The 16,902-nt window shown below is 45.7% G+C and overlaps 1 long non-coding RNA gene across 2 annotated transcripts; it reads right to left on the bottom strand.

Moving 5' to 3' along the window:
- Positions 1-5,296: 5,296 nt before the first annotated feature.
- On the bottom strand, positions 5,297-10,417 carry LOC116068012. 2 transcript variants are annotated; one of them, XR_004109404.1, is made up of 4 exons: positions 10,285-10,417; positions 7,586-7,744; positions 6,688-6,795; positions 5,297-5,429 (listed from the first exon to the last, which is right to left on the bottom strand). It is a non-coding gene; the product is annotated as an uncharacterized LOC116068012 (long non-coding RNA). The 2 variants fall into 2 exon arrangements; XR_004109403.1 differs by lacking the exon at positions 10,285-10,417 and adding an exon at positions 9,859-10,171 and having other exon boundaries at positions 7,586-7,747.
- Positions 10,418-16,902: the final 6,485 nt, after the last annotated feature.

The following is a 16,902-nucleotide window of genomic DNA, read 5'->3' on the forward strand; positions in this document are numbered from 1 at the left end:
ATTAATTATTGACTCATTTGTCTGGGAAGTAGATAGGAAACTGTCGGTGCTGAGGTTTTTGACAGCCATCCGTGCTGTAAATTCACAGTGGCAGATGGGTGTGGTTAGCAGCATATGGCTCGAAGTGCAAGTCAGTGTTTATGTATTTTTACAAATGACGCCTTTATATTTATGCATAAAGACGGGAAAGAATTCAAAATTAAGTTGCACATTTAGAGAGTTGCAGTAAGGTTTTTCAAAAAGCAGTTAATTTAAGGCTAGAGACAAGGGCCCGGAGAAGCATTCAGGAGCCTTGAGCATTAGTTTCACCCTACCACCCCCTGGGAGTGACTTAGAAAATGGGTTCCTTAGAATGGATCCCTCTCTTGAGTCTGGAATAGGGGAACTTAGACTGAATGAACCAGCTGCCTGTTCTAAGTTCAATCCACAAAAAGTCCTTGGACGCAAAGTCAGTGGCATTTGTAGATGCTTGGATGTGTGCATGGGGACCATTAGAAGTGAAACAGTTTTCAATGTTCTTGCCCCAGCACTTATGGGAGCCTATCCTCAAAGGACCAAATGTTCTGCTTTTTTTCTCCTTCCATCTGCCAGATGTACAGACTCTGGACTATCTTTGCAATAAGGAACACACTACCCCAAAGGTCAGGCCTTTGGGGTATAAATCAGGTTCTGCTGCTTGTGTTGCAGAAACACATGCAGGCTTTAACTCTCTTTAAAAGGCCTGGGGTGGTTCACAAAGCTTGTTCTTAGATATCGGTCCACCCAATTGCTGGGTTTTCCAGATAGGGAGAGGAAGTTATTTCTCTAAGGCCATAAAGGACAGAGCTAGGGAAAAGGGTAGGTCCTCTGGGCTTGGGTGATTACCTCACTGCATCTACTGTACTGCGGAATTACTGGGGACAACTGGGCAAATTGAGAGTCCCATGGGTGGGACTAGGAAAAGATCATCAGCCCTCCCAGGAAAGGAATGGATAACCTAGAACTATCTGCAGTATCACAAGCCTCTCTTTCCTCCTGGGGTCCCAGGTCTGAACTGTAGGAGCATTGACAAATGTCTCATCCGCCATGTACAATGAACCAAGGATAGGAAGGCTGCCAGAAACACAGCCAGTGTCTCGAAATGTGAGTGAGCTTAGTAAAGATCAATAGAGGTAACATGTGCTCTGCTTGTCTGTATTTAGATAAACAGGTATCAGGAAGAAAAAAAGCAGGCAGGGGTGGGGCTCTCTGTGGATAATGACTGCAGTCATCTGCTTCCTTGTGTGTACTGAGAGCTCAAAGCTGTTCTCCTGGTCCTCAAAAGGCACTAGTTGTTATGGTCTGAACATCTGAGTCTCCCCCAAACTCCTGTATTGAATTCCAACTCCCAGTGCAATAGGATTAGAGATGGAACATTGGAGACATAAAAGTAAAATGAAGTCCTGAGGGTGGGGCCTCAGGCTGGGATCAATGCCCTTATTAGAAAAAGGAAGGGAGAGGAACAGAAGGGAAGAGAAGGAAGGGGAGGGGAGAGAAGTGGGAAAGAAGAGAGGAGGGGACAGAAGGGATCAAGAGAGAAGAAGGGAGGGGAGGGATTCCATTTTCTACTCTTTGCCTTAGGAAAAGGCAAGACATAAGTCTGTGCAGCAAAAAAACCAAGCTCTTATCAAACACTGGACTTGCCAGCACCTTGCTTCTGTATGTCCCAACCCCTAGAACTGTGAAGGAAGAGAGTTGTTTAAGCTTCTCCAACTATGGTGTTATTGTTATAGCATCTCACGTTGACTAAGACACTAGCCTTGCACAGCTTCTTCATGGTAGATGTGAACAGACAGAAGCCCAGGCGTGGTGCATGACTTTTCCACAGCCACAGGAGAGCCAAGATATTCTTCTAAAGCATAGTCAGGCTCTTGATCCCAGACTTACTCTTGGGGTCAGAAAGTTCTCCACACTTTGGGTGCATCAAGAGAAAGCTACTCCATGAATCTTCCAGGATTCCAGGATAGAGGGCTTGAGAGATTTCCTGTTTTTGAAAAGCTGAAATCAAAGAGTGCTGTCATTTTCCTTAAATATATTCTTTTGAATAAAACATCTACTCTTGATGCCAGCAGCGAGCTTCGAAACATGTTCAAGATGACATGATTGATAATAAGAAGGCTTTTTCAAGACGCTTCTAATCCTATCGTCCTGGTTAAAGAATGCAACTCTCCAACGTGATGTATGGCCTAATAAGAAGTTGCACTTGAACTGAGGCTATGTATTTATGCTTGTGTTTTCGACACATGAATATTAACTACTGAGAAAAGAGTAAAGCCAATTAGTAAAAGCTGAATCATGTCCAGATGAAAGTATGATCCTAGACAGATAGGTAACTTCCCTCCCAGACAGCAGCCCATCAACAGGCTCTGCCTCCCTCTGAGATGCTGTGGCTGGCCCAAAGAGTGGTGGCCTCTCCCTTCCTGGTACTTCTGGACTACAATAGATGATCTTGGATTCCACAACAGAGTCTGGGGTCCCTAAGGAAGAATGGCATTTACTGTTAAAGTCCCTTGTATTGGATCTCCATGAAAATTGTGTTTCTGCCTACCTGGTTGCTGTTTTTAGCTCTCCAATTGGCTCACACACACACACACACACACACACACACACACACAGCATAAGGTAAAAGAAGGGTATAAAGAAGGCAAGCTCCAAGAAAGAGTCTCATCTTTTCATTCTTGGAGAGGGAAAACTGTCATGGAGAAATGGAGGTATCAAATCCGCTGGTCCCACCTCCCTTCATCTTCTTAATCTCTGCTTGTTCTGCCTACAGTGTTTGCTCTTAGGAGCTAAATAAAGCTACAAACAAAAAGCCAATTTATAAGCAAGTCACACATTCAAAAATCTTCACTGAGTACCTGCTATGTGCCAAGCACCAGAAATAGGAAGTGGACACAGTTCGCTTTCAGGGAACTTTGAGATAGGAGCTCTCTGGGGACCTGGAGCTCTAGCCCTGAGACCCTGTCAGACACTCCCCCTTCCAGGAAGAGATCTCCTTTCTAAAGCAGGGAAAGAGGCCTTGAGGGGCTGATGGCAGCTTCCAAAATTAACAAGAGTCGGGTTTACGCAGCCCAGCGTGCGCTTGCAAATGTTGTGTTAAGCTTCTCAAAGTAGAGAATATGCAACCTGAGACTCCATTTGGAAGCTGCAAATTATTCTTTTCCCCAACACCCTGAGCACCAATATGTTGCCTTGCCTTTTTAAAAAGATAATTGCTAATTTTTAATAATTTCTTGACAAACTGTTGATTCTGAATTAAAGTAGCTCTACCGCTGTATACTTGAAAGCAGCAATGAATGCCATTTAAAGAACAAAAGAAAGTCTCCATCGTTCCCCTCCCCTCAGGCTGCATATTTAGCCAGTGGTCAGATTCACCTATAACCTGACCCATATGCCATATCCCATTACAAATTATTCCTTTTTCTAGGAAAAAAGCCCCCCTACAGCTGTGGGGCAATGGTCTGTTCAGGCAACCTGGGCCCAGTCAGTATAAGTCTGGAACCTCAGTGACCCAGTGGGCAATAATTTCTGCCTGCAAGGGACAAAGGAGTTCGGCTGTGACTTCTGGGTCCCTGGCTCCTGTTTCAGTCACAACCTCTCACAGCCTCTCCCACTCCCCACCCCCGACACCCGCAGGAGATGTGTGTGTTCTGTCACGTAGACAATGCCCCAAGCTCCCAGCATTCTAGCTGGACCCTACCCCCAGTCATATGACCACAGCCAGATAACCCCTCTTCACAATATAAGGGGTGGTTTGCCCCCTCCTCTCTCTCTTGCTTCCTCTCCTGCTTTCTTGCTCTCTTCTTTCCTTGCCCTCTCACTCTCTCCCCTTCTCCTTTCCTTCCTCTCCTTTCTTTCTCTCCACATGGTCATGGCCAGCTTCTTTTCTCTTTCCTATAATAAAATATCTTATGATTATGCATTGCCTCCTTTTAACTAACGTGTCACGCAGCCCCAGCATCAGCAGCAGAGAGACCCAGGCCCACAGACAGCCAAAAACATCAGTTTCACTTTTAAAATGCATTTTAGCATTTTCTTCTGTCCTCTCGTTCCTTCTGCCTTGATGGTGTGCCTCACCAAGTAAGCTAATGGGCTTTCTATGAAACTCACCGTTGCACTACTTGAAGTCTCTAAGAATAGGTCCAACCTAAATTCCTCCTATCCTGTCTGAGACAGGAGAAACATTGGAAGTATTTGCATGTTAACCCTTTGTTTGTTTGAGTTGCAGAAGAAGTGGCTGCCTGTGTGCATATGCACACAGGAGCTATGTCAGGGCTTGGACAGGGACTCTGTTCTTGTAACCACTATTTGTCCTTCACTGAACCACTGCCACTACACATATTGGTTTGCCCACCATCTGGCTCCAGCTATCAGCCTGAGATTGGGCAGCCTAAATAGACTGTGCAGCACCTCCAGGAACCTTTGGATTCTAGTCCCACATATGCAGTGAATGACAGGAGCCATCATGAAGAAAGTATCAACATGTGGCTGTGTTTGGTCCACTCATCTTGGTTGTCATCTTGACTGGATTAAGACATGCTTACAACAGGGCTGAATAGATGGCTGAGTGGCTAAGTGCACCAGCTAGTTTTCTAGAGGACCTGGGTTCAATCCCCAGCTCCCACATGTAAGCTTGCAACCATCTCTAATCTCTAGTTCCAGAGGATCCACAAGCCTCTTCTGGCCTTTGCAAGCACCAGGCAGGCACAGGCACTCATGCAGGCAAAACACTCATAGACAGAAAATACTTTTTTCAGAGAGAGCTCCATTAGTAAAGCACACCTCCGAGGGAACTCGGATGGCTTTTTTAAGAAGTCAGTTCAATCATTAGGGCTCTGCAGTATATACAATCCCTTAAAGGGTTCATAATATGATGGCATCACTGGGAGGTGATGAAAGACTCTTGGGGTCTAGCCAGAGGAAAGTCATTGGGTGGGTGTCCCTGGGAGCTAGAACTTATCCTGACTTCTTTCTGCATCACCACTTTGCCATTCCCTGTCTACCATAAAGTAAAAAACAACCTCTGATACAGGCATAGAACCAAGCAAGCCTAGACTAAAGGACTTTCAGAAACCACAAAGCCATGGGAAATCCTGCCTCTCTTAAGTTGTGTCAAAAAGACAGGAAACGTAACTAACACCATCATGAATGGGATGTGTAATCCATTCTTAAAAAAAAAAAAAACAAAAACAAAAGGAAGACACAGAATTCCAGCTTCTTCCCAGTGCACAAATAGAATGGCAAACTATTTTGCCATGACTGAAGTTCTAGCCTCTAATGAAATACACAGTCTGTGGGCTCAGTCACAGCTCCTGGAATCCACCACGAAGCCCCGTGTAAACATCACTCTTCATTACTCGGCTGGACTTTCTTTGAGAGATCTCATTGTAATACGATTTGGACCAGAAGACCTGCGGAATAATATTAAAGCCATAAACTATGTGAGGAACACATGCTGCAGGCACAGGAGATGGGTTGGATGCCCTGAAAACTTATTATCATGCTCCAAATTTAGTGTCCCCATGTCTAAGCGTGACGCACCATGTTAACCATCAAAGTGTTTAGGCATCTTTTATTTCTTGTCAGGAAAATAAAGTTGTCTCCTGTCATGTTGGACAGTCTGAGTATATATCTCATAGCAAAGACAACAAAAATATGTAATTTTATGTGTGCCCGTAGCCATCATTTCAGTCTGAAAGAACTTCAAATTCAAATTAATACACTTGTTCAGCATGTTGTTTTTGAAAACCACAGCTGAGCAGTGAGTGCCAAACAATTCAGAATACTTTCAGCTTGTCTTACCATTTATTTTTTTTTTTCCAGTAAGACCAAAGGAGAGATATTTATCATTTTAAGTCATTTCCTGTAGACGGAAGGGCCCTCCCTGCCATCGCGGTAACTGTTAATCAGCTCCATAAATACAAATTATCTGGAACTATTTTATGTGTCCTGGAATTTGCAGAGAGGTGGTAGGCCAAACCAAGTGAATCTCCTAGTTCTGGGTTTTCATGGTACCTGTGTGACCCTGAGGAGCACAAGGGCGACCGTTAATCTGCTCTACTCTCAGCTTGCTCTGGCTCTGTGACTTTAAACAAGGCACTCCCGTCTCTGAGCCCCCTTCCACCTTATTCTCTGGAAAAAGAGCTCTGAATATGTGATTCCTAATAATCCCTCCTCCTCTCACTGTAGGTGACCAGACAGACAGACCCCACAGACATTTAGAACTTACAAAATCAGAGTCAAAGGCTCAGAGAGAGAAACCCCCAATGACTTCTAAACAGGCTGGAGGAGGAAGCCAGTGCTATCCAAGCATGTGTAATACCTGAAAACAAGCCAAAGTAGCCTATACACCACATGGTCTGTGTAGACTCCAAGTCTATAGAATGTATGGCTCAAAACCCTGAATCAAGCATGCAGCCCTAAAGAAACAGCATCGAGAGTTGGGCAGGGGGCTGGGGAGCAATAGAAGTCTTTCCCAAGTGTCCTGTTCAAATCAGTAAGCACACCAGAGACTCCTCAGGGAAGGAGGGGTAAGGTGATGCCAGGAGCCAGAAGCTCTGCAGTCTTCTCAATGGCAACACTGTCTAAAATGCTTCCAGAACACTCTACTCTGTAAGAACAGGTCCCGCTCACCCAGAGAGAGGGATCTGTATGTATATTCGTGCTTACAGTTGTTCCCAGTGTCAGGCTGAAGTGATCCCACTTGCCAGGATCAGGAAGCTGCTAGGCATCTGAGACAGGGTTCAAAACCAGGACTCAAGCTCCAAGCTCTTGGTTCTGAGATAAATTGGAGATTAATTACGATGTTGTTCCACAGTAGGCCAACCTGGATCATTCTAGAATGTTCCAGAGATCCTAAATACATGTCTAACTGGTGATCACTTGATCACCATAATAGGAAGTGATGCTGATCCAGTAAATAGCCAGCATGCCATCAATACCATTAAAAGTAGAGACTGATGGACTAAGTATGGCCCAGGTTCATCATTGTTTACTTTGAGGGTATTGGGGAGGAGCAGTGGTCAATCTCAGGGGTCTTCCATCTAATTTTTTGAGATAGGGTTTCTCACTGAACTTGGAGCTTGCCAAGTCAGCTAAAGCAGCTATAGCCCGGAAGCCACAGGAATCCTTCTGTCTTTCCTTTCTCAGCCCTAGGGTTACTGGCGAACTCTAACATGATTTGCCTTTAACATGGACACCGGGTATCCGCATGTTTGCACAGCAAGCACTTTACCAACTGAGTCTTGTGCTCAGCCTGTCTTTGAGGCGCAGTTAGAGATGGAATAAGCCCCCTTCCCCAAAGTAATATAGTGCCTATCACAGGGTATGATCAAAAAGACCTTCTCTAAATGAGGGTGGGATGTCTGCCTCTGCCTGGGGTCTCTGGCCTTTCAGTCTGCTCCACACTATTCCTCCGCCTCATACATGACCTGTTCCCATGTATACCTGCTCTGCCCACCAGAACTTCTCAGTCCTCAATTATTGGCCCTTTGCCAAACCAGCCATGTGCCCTTTCCACGGTGAGAACCTTTGAACTGCTTTTTATAGACCATGTCACACACCTCACCTTCATCAATCAGGCTTCCAGCAGGCTCAGAGACCTTTTCTCTATCTTCCCATGTCACCAACAATATATCTTCCTCTTTCTGAATGTCTCTCTGGTGACTCTCCAGAAGCACTGACTTTGTTCCCCCATCGTGAGCATCATGTTACTTCCACGTACAGCCTGCTGGGTGGGTTAATGTAACAGAAACAGGATGACTTTCAGCACTCTTCAGACAAACTGACCATCTTCCTGATATCTAAAGGGGGGATGGGGCAATTCATGTCCTGTGCAGCTCAAACTGTGCCTTAACTGCCTTGGAAGCTCTAACCAGAAGGATGCAAACTCTCCCCTGTGTGCCAGAAAGCTCTTGGTTGATAAGGACAAACACAAAGAAGAAACAATGGAAGAATGGGTTACTTTGGCCCACTTTGAGAAGGATTTTGATTCATCGTGTGAAGAAGGCATGGCAGAGTTTATGGCCATGGGAATACTGAGGAATGTTTGTCCATATCATGACAGATCAGAATACCAAACAGACCAGAATCAAGGACCAGGCTATCTCCATGGACCACTTCCAGCAGCCAGGCTGCATCTCCCAAAGGCCCAGCAGTTTTGGAAACAGCACCACAAATTGGAGAATTCATGCTCAGAATTTGATCCCATGAGAGACATTTCACATTCAAACCATACTGGTACCCAGATCATGCTTGAAGCGAATGATAAAGCCTTATGACCATATGACTTTATTTTAGTCTTAAAAAAAAAAAAGAAGAAGAAGAAATCAGGAAGCTCATAGGCTCATCTGGGCTTAGATATCACAAAAGGCAGTGTTGTTTTAAAAAGCAAATGGTTTCCAGATTCTCCAGGGCACAGAGAGGCTTACAGACATCTAACCATTGACATCTCCTCCCTCATGAGACTAAGCTACCTCCCTCCCCACTCCAGCCCCACCCTCAGCTTCCCTTCCAGTCTCTGCTGCTACCAAACTGATGATAATCCTCTGGTCCTGGGCCTCAGGACCAGATGGCTAGCATTTCTCTAGCAGGAAACACTTCCCCTCCCTTCTCAAAATGGGAATGTGAGGGCCTGGTTCTTGGTGAAGAACAACTTCAGGGTGTGACCAACAGCCCCCTCTTTTCTAGAGAGATGTGTATGGAAAGCTTTCCAGTCCTCCCAAGACTGTTCAAATGCCTTCAGTCCAGTCATCCTATAGAAAACCATGTGGCTCACTCAGTAAAGTGCTTCTCACACAAGCATGAAGACAGAAGCTCCAATCCTCAGCACCCACATAAAAGCTAGGCATATGTGATAGCACATGCCTGACATCCTAGAGCTGGGGAGACAGAGACAGGAGCCTACTGGACAGCTAGTCTTGCTAGCACGTGAGCTCCAAGTCCAGTCAGAGACTTCATCTCAGAAAGATAAGATGGAGAGGGCTAGATGACACCCATATCCAATTCGGCTGGCCACATGCATGTACACATGTGTATGTGAGAAAACAGACACACACACCCACAGAGAGAGAGAGAGAGAGAGAGAGAGAGAGAGAGAGAGAACTCTAATACAACAACATGGTAGAAACTCATGATATATTGACTCATCAATAATTAAGGCTGTGCTATTCGAAATTTTCATTTAGTGTTCCCAGTGTGCATTGAGGGAAATGTGGTAGGCCTGCCCTTGTGTCATGCATGGAGCCTGAGTTCCAGAGGTAGAAACAACGTCTCCTGACCAGATACCTTCTCTACAGTACCATCAGTTACATCCTTTTTGTCTCTCTACAACACCGGAGCCAGAGCCTATAACTACCAGGAAGTAAGTACATTCTTGTTTAACTCAGCTTACTTTACTCTCAACCTACCAGTGAAACAAAGATAAGATGACTCTCAGAGTTGGTGCTGATGTCACTGAGGGGGCAAGAGATGAGGCATTCTGACTGAGGAGCACTTTGGATATTCAATTAAGGCCCTATGTGAACATTTGCGTGTCTCAAGAATAGAGCTTTCTTGGACCTAGACACTGACTATGAACTTCAGTGATCACACAGCAGTCAAGTGGCAGAAGAAGGTTTTGAACCCCAGCTGTCTGAAATCTTTGTCATCTCTGTCACCTCTGTCACCTCCTACAGGAAGTGAGAGCTAGTGGCTGTCAGTTTTCCCTCAGCCATGTCTCTTCTTCATGTCAGCTTCCACCCCATGTCACAGCTCTGATGTTCATCACTGCCATCTTGCAACTCAACTGCCCTAAAACTATTTCAATGCTGGAAAAACATCTATCCATAACTTACACCTTACCACAAAAGAGTGTGAGTCAAAACATCAACTCATTCCAGAATTCCTGAGCATCCAGTCTTCCTCCTAGGATCCTTAAAGCGGGGAAGGTGTCCAAGGACGATCCTTCATGACAGAGCCCACACAGGAAGCCTGCTGGGAGATTTGGCAGGAAGTACAAAGGGACATTTTTCAGGAGGACTGTCTCCAAGAAAGGCAATTGTAAATCCTCATGAACATCATCGGGAAGTCACTTGGAATTTCATGCAGCAGGAAGCATGCCTGGCTCACACGTTGCAGAGAAACACATGGGGATGGAGGAAGGGCGGGTACACAAGCAAGGAGCATTGAGCTCCCTTGAGGAAATGCACAGCTGCAGCCTGGCCCCAGATCTGTACAAGCATCCCAAGACACCCCAGTTCTTCCAGCCATAGGAAGGAAGCAGAGGACCTGTGAGTAATAATGGCTTCCGGTGTGAGGGATCGTGAACTCCTCTGCGTCTCTTCTACCTACTCAGATTGCCAAAGCAGACATCCGTATGTCACCCACGGTCTCACCACCCAAGGCTGCCCTATGAGTGCCGGTCAGGATTGGGCAATTCTGAAGCTGCAAGAGCTGAGCCTCACTCTTAGCAGCTTGCCTCACAATGGGCTTGCCACTTACACTGTGTGCTCAGCTGGGGACCCTACCATCACAGCCTTGGTGCAGAGGGAAGGCAAAAAATGTCTCTTTGCCCTGAGAGCAGCAGCTCAGAGAGACACTCTTCCTACATTTCAACCAGCCCCAGTAAAGTCAGACACCACACAGTTGCTTCAATGAGACAGAAAGATAGTTATCAATTTGCCCAGAGGCTGCAGGAAAGAGTTGGAAAGAGTAGCTGAGAGACTGTCCCACTGTCATAGCAAAAGCAAGAAACTGGTGAGGAATACTCAGCGAACATAGAGCCAGGCGTGGTGGCAGATGCATGCCTGAAACCAATACTTAGGCTGAGGCAGGAGGACTGCTGAGCTCCAGATGATCATTGGCATACCAAATGAGACTATGTCCAAAGAGAGGAAAGAAAGGAAGATGGGAATAAAGAAGGGAAGAAGTATGTGAGGGAGGGAAAAAGGAGGGAAGAAAGAGAAAAAGGAAAGGAAAAGATAGAGGGGCAAACAGAAGCTAAGAGCGCTAGTTATTAAGAGCACACAGGGTATGGCCAAGTTCTTTATGCCTGTCACTTTATCTATATGACCAGATAGATGCTACTGAAGGTGGATTTTACAGATGAAAAATTAAACCATCTAAATTCAGAGCATGTGTATAAGGTCAGATAGTCGGTAAGTGATGAATCTGGGGCTCAGTCAAGGACCTCCAGGTTACAAGAACCATATTTTTAATTACTTTACTACACACACACACACACACACACACACACACACACAGATTTCTTTTTCATTGTTTGAAACATGGTCTCCCTATCCCAGCCTAACCTTAAACTCTTGATCTTAGGAACCTTGAAAATGGCCAGATGGTAACTGCAGTGACCCTAAGAGAGAAGTCACGGGTATTGTCTTCTGGCCTTGCCATGGACCTCCAGCAGACATAGACAGTGGCTTCTAGCAAAATAGGATCTGATCTACCCATCATCCAAGTGGTGGCTGTGATGTGTCAGTGTCCACCACCAGCCAGGTATGAGACATTAGTAGCCCTTATTCTCAAATGCACCCAGCAAACAGGTCTTACTCTGCCAACTTTGCAGCTCAGTGAATTGAGATTCATTGCTGATTCAAGCACACTTTTGAACTCAGGTCTTGTTGGTCTTAATGTTTGTGACCAGGGAAGAGATTTACAAATGGAGGTCAGCGGGAGCATTTTGATTGAGTCCCTGAGCCCAGATGGATTGATCTTTTCCTTTCCAGAGCTAGAACATGTGGCCTCTGATAATGACGTAAAGAAAACCTAGTAGAGACTCTTTCCCCTTAGGCAAGACATCTCTGCCCCTAGACGTCCTCTTGAGAAGACAAAAATCTAAATTATTACCGAGCCAAATGACGTGATGAAAATAGGCAACTTGGGGCTAAGGATAGATTCCATGCCTACCACTTGGAAGCTGTGTGACATTAGGTGAATGGCTTAGCTCCTCTGAGGCCTGGCTTCCACAAAATGGCAGACTTGGTCTGGATCTTCCTGGATCTTCACCTCTGGCCATGTTCTCAGAACCCATTGTGTGCTGATGAGCTCAGGCAAAGTCTCCAGATGGAAAAACTGGTGAGAGAATGAATGAAATTCCAGGGAGACAGACGACAGTTAAATGCTATAAGAAATGGGGTGTACCTCTGACCCCAGCTCTTAGGAGTGGAGGCAGGAGGTTCAATTCAAGGCTGCCATTAGACTTTGTCTCAAAAACAAAGAGCAAGCCAAAAAAACAAAAAAACAAACAAACAAAAAAAAAAAAACCAACAAAATAATGTGATGAGGGACAGCTGCCTGTTAGGACAGTGCCTGCTCCTGCGATTCACTCTTCTATCCACCAGAAGGGCTCTCATTATCCTAAGATAAGGCAGCCATAGAGGTGAGCCATAGAGGCGAGGCTAATCCCCAGGCCTGCAAAGGCCACCATCTACCTGACAGAAGCAACCTAAGGTAAAGGGGGTTCTCTTGGCTCATGGTTTCAGGGGACTTCAGTTCACTGAGTAGGACAAGATGTGGAAGCATCAGGGCCTCAATCCAGGTAGATAGGACTATGAGACAGCAGGTAGCATTGCAGTAGTCCGGTCAGGAAGTAAGGGGAGCACATGAAGGGAAGGAGCCAAGGAAAATATACCCATAGGGAGCCATTGCAGTCAACTGCACCTCCAGCAAGACCCCACCACTTCCTACCTCCTAGAAGTTCTACACCCTCCCAAAACAGTGTCACCAGCTGGGACCAAGTACTGAAACATGTGAATCTGAGGGGGAGATTTCATATTCAAATCACCAGCAGAGCATGTGCGTGTCCCGGTATTTGGTGTGAGAGTGCATACGCTAAAGATATTAACAACAAAGATCCAGCATGATGTTTTCAAATGATGGTAAAGAATTTTCTTTTTGGTTCTGCTTGATTCTCAGCAAAACTATCATACACATCTGACAGATCTAGAAACAATACGGAAAATGCACAAAATACAAAGGAGCATCCCTGTCTTCGTTAGGGTTTCATTGCTGTGAGGAGGCACCGTGACCAAGGCAACTCTCATAAACAAAACATTTCACTGGGGCTGGCTTACAGTTTCAGAGGTTCGGTATCATCATCAGTGGCACGCAGGCAGACATGGTGCTGGAATAGGAGCTAAGAGTTCTACATCTTGATCTGCAGGCAGCAAAAAGAGATTGCACTAAATGGGCTTAGATTGAACATATATAACCTCAAAGCCTGCCTCTACAGTGATATACTTCCTCCAACAAGGCCACACCTCCTAATAGTGCCACTCCTTATAGGCCAAGTATTCAAACATATGAGTCTGTGGGGGCCATACTATTCAAACCACCACAATCCCCTTCCTACCTATCCCACCTCGAATTGAAGTAATCTTAAACCAGCTGCTGAGGCAGGAGGATTGTGAGTTTAAGGCTAGCCTGGGAAAGTTAGTGAGACCTTGTGACAAAATGAGAGTGAAGAAATGGCTGGGGCCTGAGGAGAGCACGTGCCTAGTATGTGAAAGGACTTAGGTTTGATCCCCAGTTCTGCATGATCTATCCATATAGAACACTCACTTCAGCATTTGTACAAATCGTACAGCACCTTTTAATGTAAACAGTTGTCTTTTGTTTGTTCTAACCATGCCAAAGTACTATACAACACTAAGGCCGGCCAGTGAACACCCATTAGGAGTATAGGAGGAATGGTGACTGCTACCCCACTGGGAGTATAAGGGGAGCAGTGAGTGATCCATTGGGTGGATATGGGGGAGACCATTCTGGGTATTACTGAGCACTTTAATTTTGATGATGGACTAATGTGAAGCTTATTCTGTTTTCATGTTTCAGATTCTTTAGCACCAGGCTGTATTTTTTGTTGTGGAGATCAGGAGGTAGTGACCTTTAGAGTCAGGATGACAGATTGCAGAAAGAATCTGGGAGGACATTCTACCTCTTTGTGTCCAGATGGGATAAGTAGCTGGGAAAGGCCCTTCCTTGCCCTGCAGAGCTGAACCCTCAGCAGCACGGTACTCCTGACCTCATAAATTGCTCTGGGATTGTCCCTTTGTTTCCTACTAGTGAGCACACAGTCTGCTGATGTCGACAGATGGAACTCCTCTAACAACAGAATGGGAAGGGGCATGTGTGGGAAACTAGTTGGCTATGTAGAGACTCTGGGTGCGGGCTCATTGGCACCAAGGGCTGGACTTGCAGTCCTGTGACTTCCAGCTTCTGATTTTCCCAAATACACGGCCAAGTCCTTGGGCCCTGAGAGGAGGGTTCAGGGTGGGGGGATGCTCCTCTACCAGTATGACTCCTCCAGCAGTCGTACCAAGACCGTGCATTACTGCTTGTCCCTAGGTATGTCTGGGAACTTCCAGGTCATGTGGTAACAGCTAGAATTTACAGATGGTGTCTAGGCCTCTGAAATGGATTCTTGGAAGGGATGACTAGCATCCTGTTAGGAATAGAAGGTCAAAGGGAGTACTTTGGTCTGTCGAAGTAATAGAGGCCTGTGAGTGGATGCATTCTGGACAGATGAAACAGGAAGTAGAACTCATGGGATGGAGAAAAGTTAGATAAATGAGATAAAAAGGACGTGTCGAGCAGGAAAGGTTATAGACAAAGAGGAAATTTGTACAGCAGAGCAAAACACATGGTGGTACAATATAGTATAGTATAGTATAGTCGGACCACCTGGCACCACCCAAAGAGAGCGATTCAGTGTTAGATGTTCACAAATGTTTCCAGAACCATTAGTCACTTGAAATCAACCAAAGGAAAAATTTTTACAGCATAGTAATTAGCAAACACTGTGAATTAGAACTTAGATTTTTTTTTTTTAACAAACTTGCCAGCACAGAGTACAGGAGTGGACAGTGTAATTACCAGACACCATTAAAAGAGTCAAGTGAGGAAGGTGGTGTGGCCACTCCTACACTTTGAAAGCAGTCACTCTGAGCCTAGTATAGAGAAGCAGAGGCACAGCAAGAAAGACACCATCAGTCATCACCCAATCAAGGACTAAGGGGTGAGAGTAACATGAATGGGAGTAGAAAAGGCTCCATCCAGCTCATGGGTGGGCTGAGTACTTGGTGACTGGTGGGAGTTTAGGTTACTTTTCTTCTTGCTGTTTTAGAATACCTTACCACAAACAACTTAAGGAAGGTCTTACTTTGACTCGGTTTGAGAGTTGGGACCACCAAGGCAGTGGAGTCACTGTGGGAGGAACCTGATGCATCTGATTGCATTGTACCCACAGTTAGGAGGTAGACGTAGATGAATGTCGGTGCTTAGCTCACCTTCCTTTTATTCAGTCTGGAATCATAGCCCATGAAAGAGTGAATGTCACACAGTGTGCCTTCCCACCTCCATTAACCCAATATGGACACTGCCTCAAGGACGCACCCAAATCTCCTAGGTGATTCAAGATTCCCCTCAAGCTGACAATCAGTATTAACACTTAGGGTTCCAGAGGGAGAGAGGAACAGCTCAGACCAATGAGCTTGAAGCAGCTGAGGCAAATGTCAGGATGCATCACTTGATCTCTCTCCTTAAGAGAGGAAGACTTGTAGAGGTGACTCTAGAAAACCCAAAAGGGTCAATTGGCACAGAGAAAGGAGAGGTCTACAGCCCTAGTTCAGGAAGGAGAAATTCCTCCCTCCCTCTCTGCCCTCTTCCCTTCTGCTATGTTCTAAACTGTCCCTAGAAGCTACATGTTGGCAAATCAGCTCCAAATTCACAGGTTAGTGATATTTGGAGGTAGATCCTTTGGAGAGAATTAAGTGGATTTGGGGCATGAGTGTTGAGATTAGAAGAGGGAGAGATCATGTGTCCTCTACCTCTCTCTTTCCGATGCCCAGCATCATGGATGGCCTGAGAAGACAGGACACCTTCACCAGACACCAGTGCCTTAACTTTGTACTTCTTTGTCTCTAGAACTATGAAATTTTTATTTACCTTATAAATTATCCAGTCAGTAGTACACTGTTTAAGCAACAAACACCAAGGACCCTTGTACATGCTTGCTGTGCAAGCATGAGGAACAGGAGTCTATCCCCAGCACCCTTACAAAAACTAGGCATGGCACCATGTACATGAACCTCCCCCACCCCCATCCCACCCCCCCGCACTGAGATGGAGACAGAGGAGAGGTGCTTGCTTGCTGCCTAGCCAGACTGGCTTAAGCTTGGGATTTCCAGGTCCAGTGAGAGCTCCTAGACATGCATAGAACTACCCATACCTGTCTACATACTTGTGTAAACATATGAACTCTTACACACACACACAGACACTGAAACACATGTGCACACACATACACACACTAAAACACCTTCTCCCTTTCCTTTGCTCCATCCCCCTCCTCTCTCCGTTTGCAAAGTCCTCCTAAATCTCAGGTATAAATATTCATGAGGTCCAGCCAGCATCAGACAGCTGTCTCAGCACTGCTGGTGCACCTACCATCAGCAGCTATGCTTGAACCCTGAGCTCCTTAGATACTGAGGATATTCAAGGCTTTGATCAGCGCCAGCCACTCCATCTTTGTCACAAAGATTCCTCAGCTACTCCTCTCTCCAAGCTGTCTGCTTTGGAGCGTAAACTATGGGAAAGCCAGGGGCATGGAAATAGGCTTGCTGAAGAGAAAGAGCACCGGGATCCGAGTCAGACTGACCAATGGTGCTCAGCTTTGTGCCCAGACCTCTCAGAGCCCCTGATATCCGTCTCTTCTGATCATGGAGCTGCACACACCAATGCAGATGCCTGAGGTGCAAAGCAATGGAATGAGGTGTTCAGGACAGGGAATCCAAAAGCAGATCTCATCCATACACATACAACCCATACCTCAGTAGCTGGTAAGGAGAGAAAAATCTCTAAAGACAAACAGGTCTGAGATCTCACCTGCTTTTT

The sequence above is a fragment of the Mastomys coucha genome, unplaced genomic scaffold (assembly GCF_008632895.1).
Source record: "Mastomys coucha isolate ucsf_1 unplaced genomic scaffold, UCSF_Mcou_1 pScaffold22, whole genome shotgun sequence".
Taxonomy (NCBI): Eukaryota; Metazoa; Chordata; class Mammalia; order Rodentia; family Muridae; genus Mastomys; species Mastomys coucha.